This window comes from Ascaphus truei, chromosome 6 (genome assembly GCF_040206685.1).
Source record: "Ascaphus truei isolate aAscTru1 chromosome 6, aAscTru1.hap1, whole genome shotgun sequence".
In the NCBI taxonomy this organism is placed as follows: domain Eukaryota; kingdom Metazoa; phylum Chordata; class Amphibia; order Anura; family Ascaphidae; genus Ascaphus; species Ascaphus truei.
Genome location: NC_134488.1, coordinates 22,126,862 through 22,141,361, shown reverse-complemented (window position 1 = coordinate 22,141,361; position 14,500 = coordinate 22,126,862). Strand labels below are relative to the sequence as shown.

Sequence of the window (14,500 nt, the reverse complement as noted above, 5' to 3'; positions counted from 1 at the left end):
AAGTTTACCACAGCATTAAGCTGGACAAGGCTTCCAAAAAAATTCAACTGATCGACAGTCCACACTTTTCGCTTAAAAACACACTCCTCCTTCCTTGCGAGTAGGTATTTGAAAGACATGGGGAGAAGCAGGCCCATGGCATGAGGAAAGTATTTTTTGGAAGACTGTCAGTCCCTGTGAGGTCTCCTTGGTCCCTGATGTGCACCGTCTTAACACCGCAGCTATAAACATTTTAAAGAACAGAGACACTGTTCTGAAGCATTAACAGGGCTCAGAGGATTGGCAGAGCATACTTTTTCTAGCACATTTCCATGAATCCAACATCAAAGTAGAACTGAATATATAAAGAGTGGTTATTCAAACAAAACTGCAGCTTTTGTTGCACCAGTTTGGCCCATTGTAGTTTCAAAAGTGCACTCATGTTGGGCATTAATCTAACCCTTGTTAGAAACAAGGTAGTAAACTTTCTACACAATGGACAGATTATTTATATGGTGCCAATGAGTGAGTAGCATCATCCACAGTAAATTAACTAAATGTTATATCGTGCTGATACAAGTAGGACGTACCCGATTTAGCCGCTGCTCAGAGTAGCTTTTAATTGAAAGGGTTAAAAGGGAAACCTACAGACAAAAAAAAAAGGTATTTTGGGCTTTGATGGTATGACTGAGTTACAATGATATGGGTCACTAAAGAGCAAGCGTTTAGGAGGATATATTGGAAGATATATTTTGGCGACAGCTTAGAGGATAATAAAAGTTGATAGTCCACCAAGAGCGGAGGTTTACATGTTCAGATAAATCAATATACTCCAAAAAGGACGTTTGTGCCGTTATCGGACGAAAAACTCCCATTGAAGTCAGTGGGATTTTTCAACCAGTAACGGCTGCTTTGGACTATATTGAATTACTCCCCAAACAATGTTCAGCCCAACTCTGGAGCTGCTTAGACGTTTACAGATTTTTAAAAACACAGATCTTGAACCAATATATTTTGCATTCAAATCTTAAAGATACGGATTCTCACCTCATACAAACATTATCCTTTCTTGAATGTATTGTACAGGAAAATCCTAGTTTTCAAGTAAATATAGAAGCATCATTCTTCTGACAGAATTAAAAACCTTGGTATTTAACTTACAAATGTCATTATTTTTTTTATTTTTTTTTTAATATTATTTTTAGATAACACAAACCTGGCAAATATTTATTTGCAAACCAAGCACTATATTGGCTGACTTGGCTTATCCCCTAATATTGGGGAATATAACTCACTCAAATCAGAGCTTGACATGTCAAGACTAAGCTTTCCTTCAAATCAATATTCTTTAATTGATGGTCCTTCCGGAGATGTTTGGAGTAGATTATTTTACCAGATGGAATATAGATTTTCCAGATCTCAAACTGAAGAATTCGTTTTAGGATATACTTCAGTTAGAAAACACTATTTCTGAAGTTAAGGGACGCAGTACAAGCTTGTGCATCAAGACCACATCAAACTCCATCTTTCGAAATCTAGGTCAGATGTCAAAAAGACTGAACTAATGTCAGCAACGAAAAATACTGACAATACAACATGTTAGTTTGTGCAGAGCCACAAGGTATTCGTATAAAACATTACAATACTTCAATGGTATTTTTCATTATATGCTTCTGTTAAAATGAAACAGCTATGCTTTTTAGATATTTACAAGGGAATTTCTTTTTTTACCGACCATAACTTATATAATGTGTAGATGAGACCTATTCCAGCTTCATACTGCAAAGCCAGTATAACCAGCCTCATACTGATGAGACCCAAAAGGTCAAAACCGCTGTGAGTAGGTTCACCGACTCTGCACTTCTTTAACCCAGGCTGTGCTGAAAAGCTGTGCAATGCGGTAGGCATTGGCTTATAAGGCTCCATGTTAAAATCGGTCTAGGACGTTTGCCGCAACCAAAACACCACCGGCGTTCAGCCGCCACCAGGACAAGCAGCTACAGGGCAGCTCGCCACTTAACATTTTGCCGCGCCTGACAAGCCAGCTCTAATAAGCACATGTTTAAATGTCCCAAGCGGCACCGCTACACTGCCTAGACCTCCCGCTCCGACGCGCCATCTTTAAATGTCCACACTTTCATCCATGGAATACAATTTTACACAGCAATGGACTAAGGTAACCAGAAAAGGCAAATTCTCTGGCAAATAGAAGCTCGACGTAAAGTTTCTGTGGTGGAAATTTGCAAATACCTTTTCAAATGACAGAGTTTCGTAATTGCATTGCTCGGGGAAGCATGGAGTTAAAACGAATAAATGATACACACCCAACAACCACAATTAGAAAGGTAAACCGAGGTTTACCCCAGAAGCAGCATAATTGGTTGGTGAGCACACAGAAGGCGTAGGATTAGCACAGAGTAGATATCATTTCTTTAAACTGCTTCAGTATGAGCCATAAAGATGAACAATGAAAAGCACTCGAGCACAGAAAAACTTAACGGATTTTGATAACCGCGGAAAGCCACCCACTGCATTCATTATTCCTGCTGCAATGTATTTCCGTTCCTAAACAGACTCCATTAAAAACAGTGCTACAGAGTACAAGAAATACATTGTATTGGCATTCCTTTTCCGTTACATGCTTCATCTAATGGTCATTTATCTGTTTTATTTACAACACATTTCCAAGGAACAATGTGTGTAATGGGTTAATAAACAGGCGACTGGTACTTGTATTCAAAAATAGATGGGTTTCATTTCCTTTAGCTGCTGTACCTTTTAGAGCTGTATGTTATGCAGACAAAATGACCCCCATGCCTTTTTCTTTATTGGCCTTTAGGCAGAAACTTGGTGGGTTATGGGGAAAGGAAAACATTATTTTTGAGGGACTCGAAAGGGTAAAGGACCATTTAGATAGAGCCATCTGAAAGAAAAGCTCCCAATTCTAAGGCTGAGTCCATAGAGACTTCAGCCGTGCAGAGGCGCGCGGAGGCTGAGGGAAAGCGGGTTCTTTCCCTGGCCTTAGACCGCGTGCCGTCCGGGGGCCTGTGACGTCACAGAGCTGGTTCGCCCTCATTGGGCGAACCACTCACGTGACCGGTCCTGCGCTCCGGCGAGCTCAGAAACGAAAGATTTGTTAAGACACACGCTTCCGCAAGCGTGCGCGAGCCCCTGCTAAAGCCGCTCATTGTGGCTGCAGGGGCTCACTGCCGAGCAGCAGCGCGCCTCAGCACGGAGGCGCTGACCATGCCCGAGGCCCAAGAAGAACCCACGGAGAGCTTAATGTTTACTTTAATCAAGGTCATATTTTGCAGGAAGTCCTTTACAATTTGTTTGTGGGATAGCACATTTACAGACACCAGCATCACTTAGCAAGGTTCATTGTGGGTTCAATGCAGTGGAACCTTTAAGATTGGTCTAAAAGCTTTCCAGATTCAGCACAAAGGAATAGATCAAAATCTCATCAAAACAAGGAGTGCAACCAAGTCAGAGTAAAAAGGTTTTAAAACAATAGTATAGCAAGTTTAAAACAGTTCTAGTAGAATAGCTTGTGTACTATATGCACTCAATCGAGTAGTAGAAAACAGGCTTTTCAATTTTGCCCCCAGCATGTAGGATAAAGGCCAAATATAGTGTAGCGTATTTAATATCAGAATCGTTAGGTGGCAAATTATTGCACTTGCAAATGTGTGTGGGGGGAAAAAAAACAACACATGAAGTAGTAAGAACCTCTCGGACGCCGTCAATTGGCATCGACATTCCCTTTTTTCATCTCACAGCTGCGCCTTCTACGTCACTTCCAGGGGATGGAGCTTAATCACAGACAGGACTCAGTCCTCTGCATGGTACTTCTAACACCAGAGATGGACCAATCAATATGTAACTAAGATTTGTGATTCTAATCTCTTTATGATTGAATGTTTGTTGAAACTTTGTCTGAGCAGAGCCGACCTGCATCTAAGGGCCGCAGAGAACAAACAAGAGTGGAAGAGCCCATTAGTGCACAAACAGGATTGAGCGGCATACGCTGCCCTGCAAGAAAGTTGACACCAGAAGGTACTAAAGATGCTGTAAAAATATTTACAGCCCAATGTTTCAACAAATCTTCAAATCATTAGGAGATCCAAAATAACACATTTTAGTAGCCATTGACTCTAGAGCAGGGGTGGCCAACTCCAGTTCTCAAGGGCCACCAACTGGTCAGATTTTAAGGATATCCCTGGTACAGCACAGGTGGATCAGTCGTGAATGAGATTAATGAGCCATCTGCGCTGAAGCAGAGATATCCTTAAAACCTGACCTGTTGGTGGCTCTTGAGGACTGGGGTTGGACAATCCTGCTCCAGTGGGTGACTAAGGGGACCAGAAAAAGGACTGAGCTGCAGAGACCGGGTGGGGGGGGGGGCTGGGAGCTGCAGAGACATTGCCGCCCCCCACCCCGACCCGTTTTGGCCACAGACCCCGCACGCAAAAATGCTCCCTATAGACCACAATCCGCCTGAAGTGCCTCTCCACGCACCGCCGCAGTGCAGCCGAATATCAGCAGCGCCCCAGAGGTTCAGCCATAATCCTGGGTGTTTTTCTTCACTCACATTTGCAAGTGCAGGAAGCCACAGACTTGAAAAGCAGGATCGAGAGAGAGAATATAAGACGAAATTCTTTACAATTATTAAATTATTCTTTAGCTCACATATTGGAAAGCCTCATGATTAAAGTTAAATATTTATATATTTATACATGTCTTCTACTTTGGCAGAATTACTCAAATTAACTAAATTCCTTACTACACGGTAGAACAGTGATGCATGTTATATTTATAGGTTGGAAAAGGTAATACAGTGGCTGATTTTGAACACACAAGCTTATTGGTTACACACTGCACTGTTTGAGCCTGGACTTCCTCTCTGAGCCTCAGCTTACACTCCCCACCCTGTAATTGGGAAAGACTTGTTCTGCTCTGCCCATTTCTCTTGGAGATAGCGCACATGAAATGTACTACAAGGATTAAACACTTACAGTGGCTGCATGAAAGCTTTGGATACCAAACTGTAAAACATTTTCCTATTGATGGGTGCCATATAAGCTATTCATAATTCAACATCCCTACACTGCACTGGTTTTGCAAAGGCACTATGACTTTATTTTATAACTGCACGGGAACGTGCGCCCCGATAAGCCGCCACACAAACACATTTAAAAAGTCCCTTGGAAGATACAAATGTCTGGCAAGGTGTGCCTCACCAGAAGAATCAGGTAGAAAGAAGCATCTCAGAAACAGTTAGGCTAAGGCCCTGTGGGTGCGAGACGCGGCAGCTGCACGACCTGGTGGACTCCCGGCAACGCGCGATGGAGAGCCGTGGCTGGTTTGTTTTCATTGGCTGAACAGCCGCCGTGACCAATGCTCGGCCGTCGCGCCAAAATTCTTGTCTTTTGGTCAAGGCGGTCGCGGCTTCTGCGCGCGTCACACACACACACACGGGCTGTGCCTTGTGTGCATCGCGCGCAGCCGTGGCCACTGGGGACCTAGTTTTACAGACAAGCCCTCGCATGGCTAATTAACCTCCATCTTTCCAAAGTACGCAAGCCAATTGGATAATGCAGAATGATTGACAGTACAAAGCAAAGCATGGTCCTTATTATTTAGAAAGCGCTAAAAGAGCATTAAAAGCATAGGAAACATAAGCCCAACAAGTCTAAGTGTACAAATTCACACAATAATAACCAATGTTGTCCCCGGGGCTATTTCGCAAGGTTACCTTTTGTATTATAAATATGCTCCGAGAATCTTGATCAAAGTCTATTCTTTTCTTTTTGTTTATCCTCTATGGGCTACTGAAATATAGGACAGTGGCATTGTATTCATTTCAACCCAATATTAAACATGGAGAGTATCAAAACAATGTGTTTGTGGTATTTCTCACCAAGCACAGTGTGCGTGGTTGTCGTGAACAACACAACCTATCCAGCAACCAGGCATATCAATAAAATCTATATGCATCAAAAGTGTACGGGGAGAACAGGGATTATAATTAGGATTCTTAATCTAAAGAGCTTCATAAAATGTCACTTTTTCACTGCCAGATTATAATCATTCAGGAGGACACGCAGAGTGGTAAATGTCAACATTTAGACAGGAGAACAGTGGGCTGGGTGGGTTTTAATGTGACTGCAGCAGACAGCTCATCATTTTGTCTCATCTGAACCATTTCCATGATATTTATAGAATAGACCATTTCAAAATGACAATTTTAAATGCCTTATGTTTAAAGAACAAGCATAAAAATAAAAAAAAGAGGCAGATCCTCCCCTGTATGTTTGCTTTTTTATTCCCCCTCAGATTTATTCATTCATAATACTGTGCAATAAATACTGTGTATTCCACACCTAGATTTTTCAAACTGTATTTTGTGCCCAAAAAATTAGCCAAAAACCTACATTTAATATGGCTGCCAGTCTCTCACATAAGGGGTAAATTCAAAGCCAATGGGGCCGGGTTCAGACGAAAACCGAGTTGACATCAATGAACCTCATCTGGGAAGATGTCTCTATTTGGTAAGAGCCTTTGTTTTCTTCATACTCAACTCTGCCTGGTGGAGTGGGGACAGCCAAAACAGCAGGAGTTGCCATGTCAACACTACTGCAGACGTTGGGCCTTTTAAAAAGGAAACACACACACACACACACACACACACACAATAGGGAAACTGTACCTTTAAAAAGTCCAGTCACAAACCAATAAAAGTCTGCCCTGTGTATTCATATTTTATATTTTGAAGTGGAAACGCTAAAACTCCAGGGTAAAGTTAGGATACAGATAGCCAGTAGCCAAGCTCACCAAAAACAATGGCAGACGAGCTGTTCATGTTCTGTAAAACAAAAATGTCAAAAAAAAATTTTTTTCAGTTATATATAAGTGATGTGAATAAATTAAATTAGGTGTAAGGTGAAATAGAAAATTCTCGACCTTCAAAGGGAAAACAGGTGTGAAGAAACATACAAACCGGCGCCTTAGAGACAAAGTCCAAATAGACTGATGAATATAACAGCGTGGAATCCTTGTAGGGAGAACCAGCTTGGAACTTCCATAGATGGCACCACGTGCATGTAAAATCAAGCACAAGAGTTAAACCTGCAAAACCAACCTGACAGAGTTAAAAATGCTCCAGAATATTTACCAAATGCTCCAACTCAGGGACTTTTCGGGGGAAGGCACGCGCAGAAAGCACAAGGCCTCTGTAAACTTACTTAGCAGGCTCTGGTCACGGGTCTGACAACGCGGTGTCAAATGACGCCCGTTGCCATGGAGACGTGACGTCAAATAACGCTGTGGGTCACATGACCCCACAGCATCATTTGACGTGAGGGGGGCGAAACCAAGGGAGCAGGGGGGGGGGGGTAAGGCGGGGGCACACAGGGAGTCTGTGCACTGCTGGATTAGTCAAAGACTGAGCCACCTGTGCCAAAGCAGGGATATCCTGAAAAGTTGAGGTGTAGGGGGGGAGGGGGTCTTGAGGATTGAAGTTGAAAACCCTTGCTCTAAATGCATTTAAGGATAATCAGCATGGCAACTATACTACCATGAACATTATGTTCTGTGAGAAAAAGTCTTATGGGTTAAAAATCACATATACAGCAGGGCCCGCTCATACAGCAGGTTCCGTTCCAGGTCGCAGCTGTAAAGTGGAAATCACCGTAAAGTGGGGCCCAACTGTACTGTATTGTACCTTTGAAAACAGAGATGCAGAGCTGTAAACAGACTGTTTCGCTGACAAATGGCATCCGACAAGGAGTTGTGCACGCACTAAAACTGTTGCTTAGTGACAGACGGATACTCAGCTGCTGAGCGCGTCATGCCGAAAATCGACGGAAAAACCGCACAAGCGCCGAACCTAATGAATATGGGTATACATTAGAAAACGCTGTATGAGCGTAACGCTGCAAAGCGGGGCCCTATTGTACATACAATATATATATATATATATAATATATATATATATATATATATATAATATATATATATATATATATATATATATATATATATATATATATATAGACACACACCATTGAGGGGAAGAGGCAGCTTTGCAGTGTAATTCCTGTGCATGGCACAAGATCTTGTTATTAAACAGCACGCTTAATTTGGCAAACTGGACTCCGTACAGCACTTCTTTTTTTTCTGGTCTTATGGCAATCTGTCCTCAGCTGGATTGTTTTCAGGCCGAACACCTGAGCCAACCTGATACAAATTCTGATCTTAAAGAGGCAATCTCTCCTAGGACCATATTTAATATGCATATTTAATAGGTTACATCAGTGATTCCCAACCAGGGTTCTGTGGAACCCTGGGGCCCCTTGAAGCAGTCTCAGGGGTTCCTCCTGTGGACCATTCTACATATGCCCTCTTTGGTTCTATTTAGAAAATTACTACGTCGTCGTCAGTAGCCAAGTGGCTAAAAGTGGAAGACCATAAAGCATATGATTGAAAATAGAATCGGCCTATTGAAAGTTGACAGCTTAATTTTGTCGGCTACCATAACGCCTTCGCTGTCAGAAAGGCCTACAAGGCAATTCAAAGCAATGCCAGTTAAAGGAGTCTGGAATTAGTCTGATCCAAAGACAGTAACTGAGCCACTGGGTGTTCACGTGGAGCAAAGTCATGATAGCCGCCATCATAAAAGTGATTCACAGAAAATGTGCAATGGGCTTTTTCTTCTGTCTTCGGAGTAACCACAGAACTCAAACGCAAATACAACAGTTTATTATGAGTGTTATAATTAACTCATAATTAACATTTTTCAAATAGCAAGAGTGTGTATCTTTATTGCAATCCGGAAAATTACGATTTGTAATGTTGATCACAAACAAACATGGGTTATCACTCACAAATGCCTAAGACTTGAGTAATATCTGCTTAACCCTTAAAGAAAGAGAGTGAAAAGAAAAAAAAAATGAGTATTTGTCAAACACAATACTAGGCAGTTAATGTTGGTAGTAGATGGCCAGTATAAAACAAAGTGCCCATACCTGGTACTATTTAACTTGAAATAAGGTCCAACAATTGTCAGGATGTTATTGTAATGTTTGACATTTGTCACTAACCCTGTTTTCAATGTTGAAGCATATCATGACTGTGGTGTCACCACAACTTTTACGTTTGGTAGGATACAGTGGCAGCACTGCAGTATATTGCAAACACATCATTGATGTGCATACCAAGCAATCTCTTTGTTATTATGTTTGCTTATATTTAATGTTTGCAGAATAATGACAACGTTCCTGTTTATTATAAGCCAATAAAATGTCTTAAGTCCAGTGTGGTGGCATCTATGTTTTTTGGGGGATTGCTTTATTTACTTCATAGCTGTATTTATCTGCTCTCATACTGTGTTATATTTGAAGAGGTGTTGGAATATTTCCGATCTTGTTTTAACAGTATTACAGGCGGCCTCGTCCCTTGAGGCATTATAATAAACTTATTGCCAACCTGAGGCCCCATATCGCTCCACATTTATTTGACAAATACTCATGTTTTTTTGTATTGTGCTGTGCAAATACAACAGTCGCACATAGGTCTACTCTGACATGTGCTAAATGTATTCAGGTAATTGGCAAAAAGACAGATCTTGCTCACCGGGCTCCTTTAGCACTGAACAGGATAAAGCAACCTTAAAATCCGCTACAAAGTCTTTCCCCGCTCTAGTGGCTTCACCCATCAGAGCGTCAACAGCAATCCAAATGCAGCAGATAGTTCATTTGAATTCACGTATTAGAAACATTAGTGATGATTTAAAGCAGAGCTGTCAACTGATTGCCTGCAGGCCGGATGCGGCCCCCATGCGGATTTAATCCGGCCCCCGACATAGTCAATGAGTCAAAGCAAGCAAGAGAGAAAATCAATGGGAAATGTGTACAATACAGAGATGGGAGGCAACGAAGGATGGGGGAAAAAAACAGGGAGAGGGCACGTGAAGGGTGGACGACAGACAAACAGTATTGCTATTCACTAGCTCACACTGTACGGCACATGAACAAGCAGCACCCAATAACATGACTAGTAAACAGTTTAGCAACTCACTTCTTGGAAGGAGAGACCCAATTGTATCCAGATTATGAAATGCATTCAATGCGAGTCTGCAGCTGTAATTATAGATGATATCCAATAAAACCATGGACCCCCATTCTCCTAATAGAAGACTTTTAAAATTGTTAAACATGTAAATCAGAATCTGCCATTTTATTTTTTGTAATTGCACCATGGTCATTTGCAAGGGTGCGGATGCGGAGCATGAAATGAGATTACAGCTTTCCATAGCTCCTTAGTTAAAAATGTGATTGAAAACATAACTGTTTAAGGCTGCAATCTTTTAAACAGCACTCACTGCAAGCAAGTTCTGTTACCGGCATAATGCAAATCAGGAAATGTCACTGAGCAGAAATATGGCAATCTTAGCAAAGAAGATAAAATGAAAGATACAATTGGAACTTGGGTGCTTTCAGTGTGTGTGTGTGTGTGTGTGTGTGTGTGTGTGTGTGTGTGTGTGTGTGTGTGTGTGTGTGTGTGTGTGTGTGTGTGTGTGTGTGTGTGTGTGTGTGTGTGTGTGTGTGTGTGTGTGTGTGTGTGTGTGTGTGTGTGTGTGTGTGTATATACACACATAAGAATCAGTAATGTATTATTCACAAAGATTAGAAGTTCAAACTTGGGTTACTCTTGTTTTCTCTATGAAAAGATCGGTATCTTCACACTTCTAGCCTTTATGCACAGAATAACGTCAAAGTACTGTACCAGGAAAAGCTTTCATCCCACCAAGCAAAAAATAAATAAATATATACATAACAAATGCATTAAATGAATTACTAAAGTATCAAAAAGGTGACCTGGACATTACAGATAATCCAGATGTATCTAAAAACACAACTGGAATGCAAATTACTGTCAAAAGCACCAAGTCTTAATGAACAAAGCATGAGGAAGGATGAATTACTCTATTTAATGGCAATGGGTTTTGTAATGCACAACAACAATATATTTGTAAATGCCTGCCATTAAAAAGGTGCAGGCCTAATCAGATATATTTATGGAGCTTGTATAAAGAGAAAGCACCAACGATGTAGTGTCATTTAAACATTTGCTTCATACTTTAAAACAGATGTTTAATAGCTTTCGAAGTTTTGGCTTGAAAGTCTGGCTCTGAGCAGCACAAACACAAACCACTGCTAGAATATAAAACAAATACTTACTCAATGCATGAGCATTTTGCTAGTCGCTAAGCTAATCATTTAAAATACATATTTTATTTTTATTATTGAAAAAGTGGAACTGCACCTTATTTATTTTATAATAATGTTTTACCAGGAAGTAATACATCGAGTTACCTCTCGTTTTCAAGTATGTCCTGGGCACAGAGTTATGATGACCGATACATGGTTAGTAATACATTCTTAGAGCATAGAATAACAGAGACAGTTATGCTCAATAAAGACCTTACAAACAAAATGTCATGTTTTGTTGTGCAATATCCTATATTTCATCTTCCGAACCCCAAAATATTAGGATTATTGGAATATATACTTTAGTACCACCTAAAGAAAATGGAACAGATGTGAGAGCACATCACCTGTGATGAGCATCGCTCTCAGATATTGTATAGATGGATGCACTTCTAATACAAGATCATCACGTGATTGTCCTCCAATTGTTTAATATTACCACTTGCAGTGTGTGTGTGTACATTTCTTAGGCAGGTCTGCAACCCTGCCTTTCACCATTAATCACCCAGCATACACTGTTTCCACTGCAGCAAGAGATTCTGGGAAATGACATGCAAAAAAAAAACACACAAAATGGAAATCTAAAATAAATTAAGCACAAAATAAAATTTAGAATAGGATAATACTCAAATCAGAAACAAGTGTTACTTACAGAATACACCTTCTTAAAGCACTTATTGCAGAGGTCAGTAACATTTTCAATGCACGAAAACAGCCTTTTTACCACAGAAATCTGATTTCATAGGTCATTATTTACCTATTAGAAGCCATGAAATAACACCTCCACAAGAGGCCAACAACAGACACTACACTATGCCAAAAGGCTGATAGAGGGAACTCTCCAGGTCAGAAACACCACTGATGCCAATTGCTGTAAAGTCTGAAGAATATCTACAATACAAATGTGAGCAATGTTTACATCTCAGATTGGAACGCCTTGCTTACGCTATTCAGTGCCACAAATATAAAAAGGAGGATTCAAAAGCACCACCAAGTCACTTCATCAATATGAACAGACACTTCGAATGGCATTGTTCATCTCTAAACACAGCCTACTGTATTCCTCACTTCTGTTGTACTGGGAGATACAAATGAAACCTGAAAGCCTCTTCATTAAAACAACCAAGCAAATCACAACAGCTCAATTGAGGCATACAGCTGGGAGGATACAACTCAGAGGCATTTGAAAAAGCACAGATCAACATCCTCTCTCCTTTGCAAGAATACTGAAATAGCCTATGAGAGTCACCCATTCATGGCAGCAGAATAACCATATGAACAAGAGACCTTTTAAATGACGTTGCGTGGGTGTTGGGTGAACCTTTCGAGCTAATGGAAATGGCCAATACAATTAAAACTTGTTAAACTAAGAGATTCCATATAAATGAAGTGAACTAGAACATGTTATTATAAAGTCATTGATGAGTGATATTGATAGAATTATTAAACAAAGCTCTCGCCCTAGAGAAGCAAAATAGTGCAGATAAGTAGCTGACTTTCCTGTTGTGGTGTAAAACAAAATTGTTTGGACAAGAAGGATACACAAAAGTCTGAACCATGAGGGAGGCTCTGCCAGGGCATTATGCGTCAACTTCCTGTATCCTCTTCCTTCCATACACAACACAGGCAGTATCACAACCCAAAACAAAATCACACCCAACACTAATAAACTCAAGGCAAAAGGGGTGCCAGTGAGGATGAATCTTAGGGGAAGGAGGGGAAAGAGAAGAGATTACATTGTGTGAAAGCCCTCCCCCACTAGCCTGCCTGGGATAAATAGCAGTTTGTGTATACAATGCTAGGAAGTCGTTTTATTCGGGAATCAAAGAGAAACCAAGGACACATAAAAGGGACCAAAGAATGCGATCACATGACTTTCATAAGCAACCTAGGAAACCTTGGCAGGCTGAGAGGATAAGAGCATGCCCCAAGCCAGGCCCTCACAGGCCTTCTAAATAGCTGAAACACTCCCCCAAAGTCACCCTAAGCCCCGGGAAACACATGTAAACATGCGACCAAAAACCTCTGGGAAGAGACAAAACATCCCCATTAATAAAAAATCACAATGGAGATGCAATACCACAGCCACAAGGACTCTGCGAGTAACAACCCTTCCAGATCTCCACACACAGATACATACAGGGGGCACTCACTGCCTTGTGTGGTATGTACTGGGGGTGTTTCACACAGGGGTGTGTGCAATTACGTATAAACACAACTGGATGCTCATGTGTTAGGACAAAAGTGAACAAAGATCACCAAACCCCACACATATATGTATGTATTATGGATACACATACAACAATGGTGTTGTTGTACCAACGCAGGCCTCTTGGTGTGTGTGTGTGTGGGGGGGGGGGGGGGTGGTTGGAGCCCCCCATTCAATTACACACACCCCTCCTTTTTGCCCCCCCTGTAACTCCCTGGAGAGGGGGGCACCAGGCCTGGGGCACTTACCTTCCCGATGTTCTACACCATCAATGTAGGTGTTGCATGACCCCCGCGGAGAAGAGGAGGAGGGGGCGCAGGATGTGGGGCGGCCTGGCTCGCCTCTGCCCGGGGAGTCAGTGTGATGGTTGGGTGGTTTGGGCCTGGTCCCTTGGTTAGTGTTCCCGGAGCGGGGTTAGTATCCTGACCCGGGGGGAGGGGGGTCACAGTGAGCTGGGCAGCAGCATAGCCCTGGGGGGTGGGGGGTCGTACTATGATGGAGGAGGGGGGAGGGCCGGCTTCTCCCGGTGCCTGTGAGTGACTGTATGTGTGTATATGTGATTCTCTAGGAACCGACTCCTCCTCTCCCTTCAACCGCCTCTAACCCTGCCCACCTCCCAGCAAAGCGCCAGCTCATTGGCCGGCGCTAAGCGTTCCACCCGCCCTCCGAGCAACTGTATGCTTGGGCTGTGACCAATCACAGAGCTCGACGAAGTGATTTAAAAAAAAAAAATTAGAGAGAAAGAGTAGGCGAGTTGAGGGTGCGCGAGGACAGGCAGAGGGGCGCGAGGCCGACAGGAGAAAGGGGCGTGGCATCCGGAGATTTGTGACGCCGCCAAGTTAGCATGCTGGGATTTGTAGTTCTAATGAACACTTGGTGATTGGAGTCGATCTACAGCTTCCAAAGGGTTTGTTCCAGCAGCCACAGGTTCTGATAACTGACATTTCTGACTTGAGCTCTCTTTTGCTAAAAGTGTTGTAATTGAAGTATAAGTAAATGATAAACGTCGGTGTGTCTTTCCTGTATTGTTACTCCTGGTTGT

The 14,500-nt window shown here is 42.0% G+C and overlaps 1 protein-coding gene across 3 annotated transcripts in view; it reads right to left on the bottom strand.

The window, feature by feature from the left end:
* LOC142496744 (arginine-glutamic acid dipeptide repeats protein-like) overlaps positions 1 to 14,062 on the bottom strand; it is a 332,612-nt gene extending 318,550 nt beyond the window's left edge. For all 3 annotated transcript variants that reach the window (XM_075603618.1, XM_075603617.1, XM_075603623.1), the window contains exon 1: positions 13,707 to 14,062. The gene's annotated coding sequence lies outside the window, so the exon portion shown is untranslated. The remainder of the gene's footprint in view (positions 1 to 13,706) is intronic.
* Between the last annotated feature and the right edge of the window lie 438 nt (positions 14,063 to 14,500).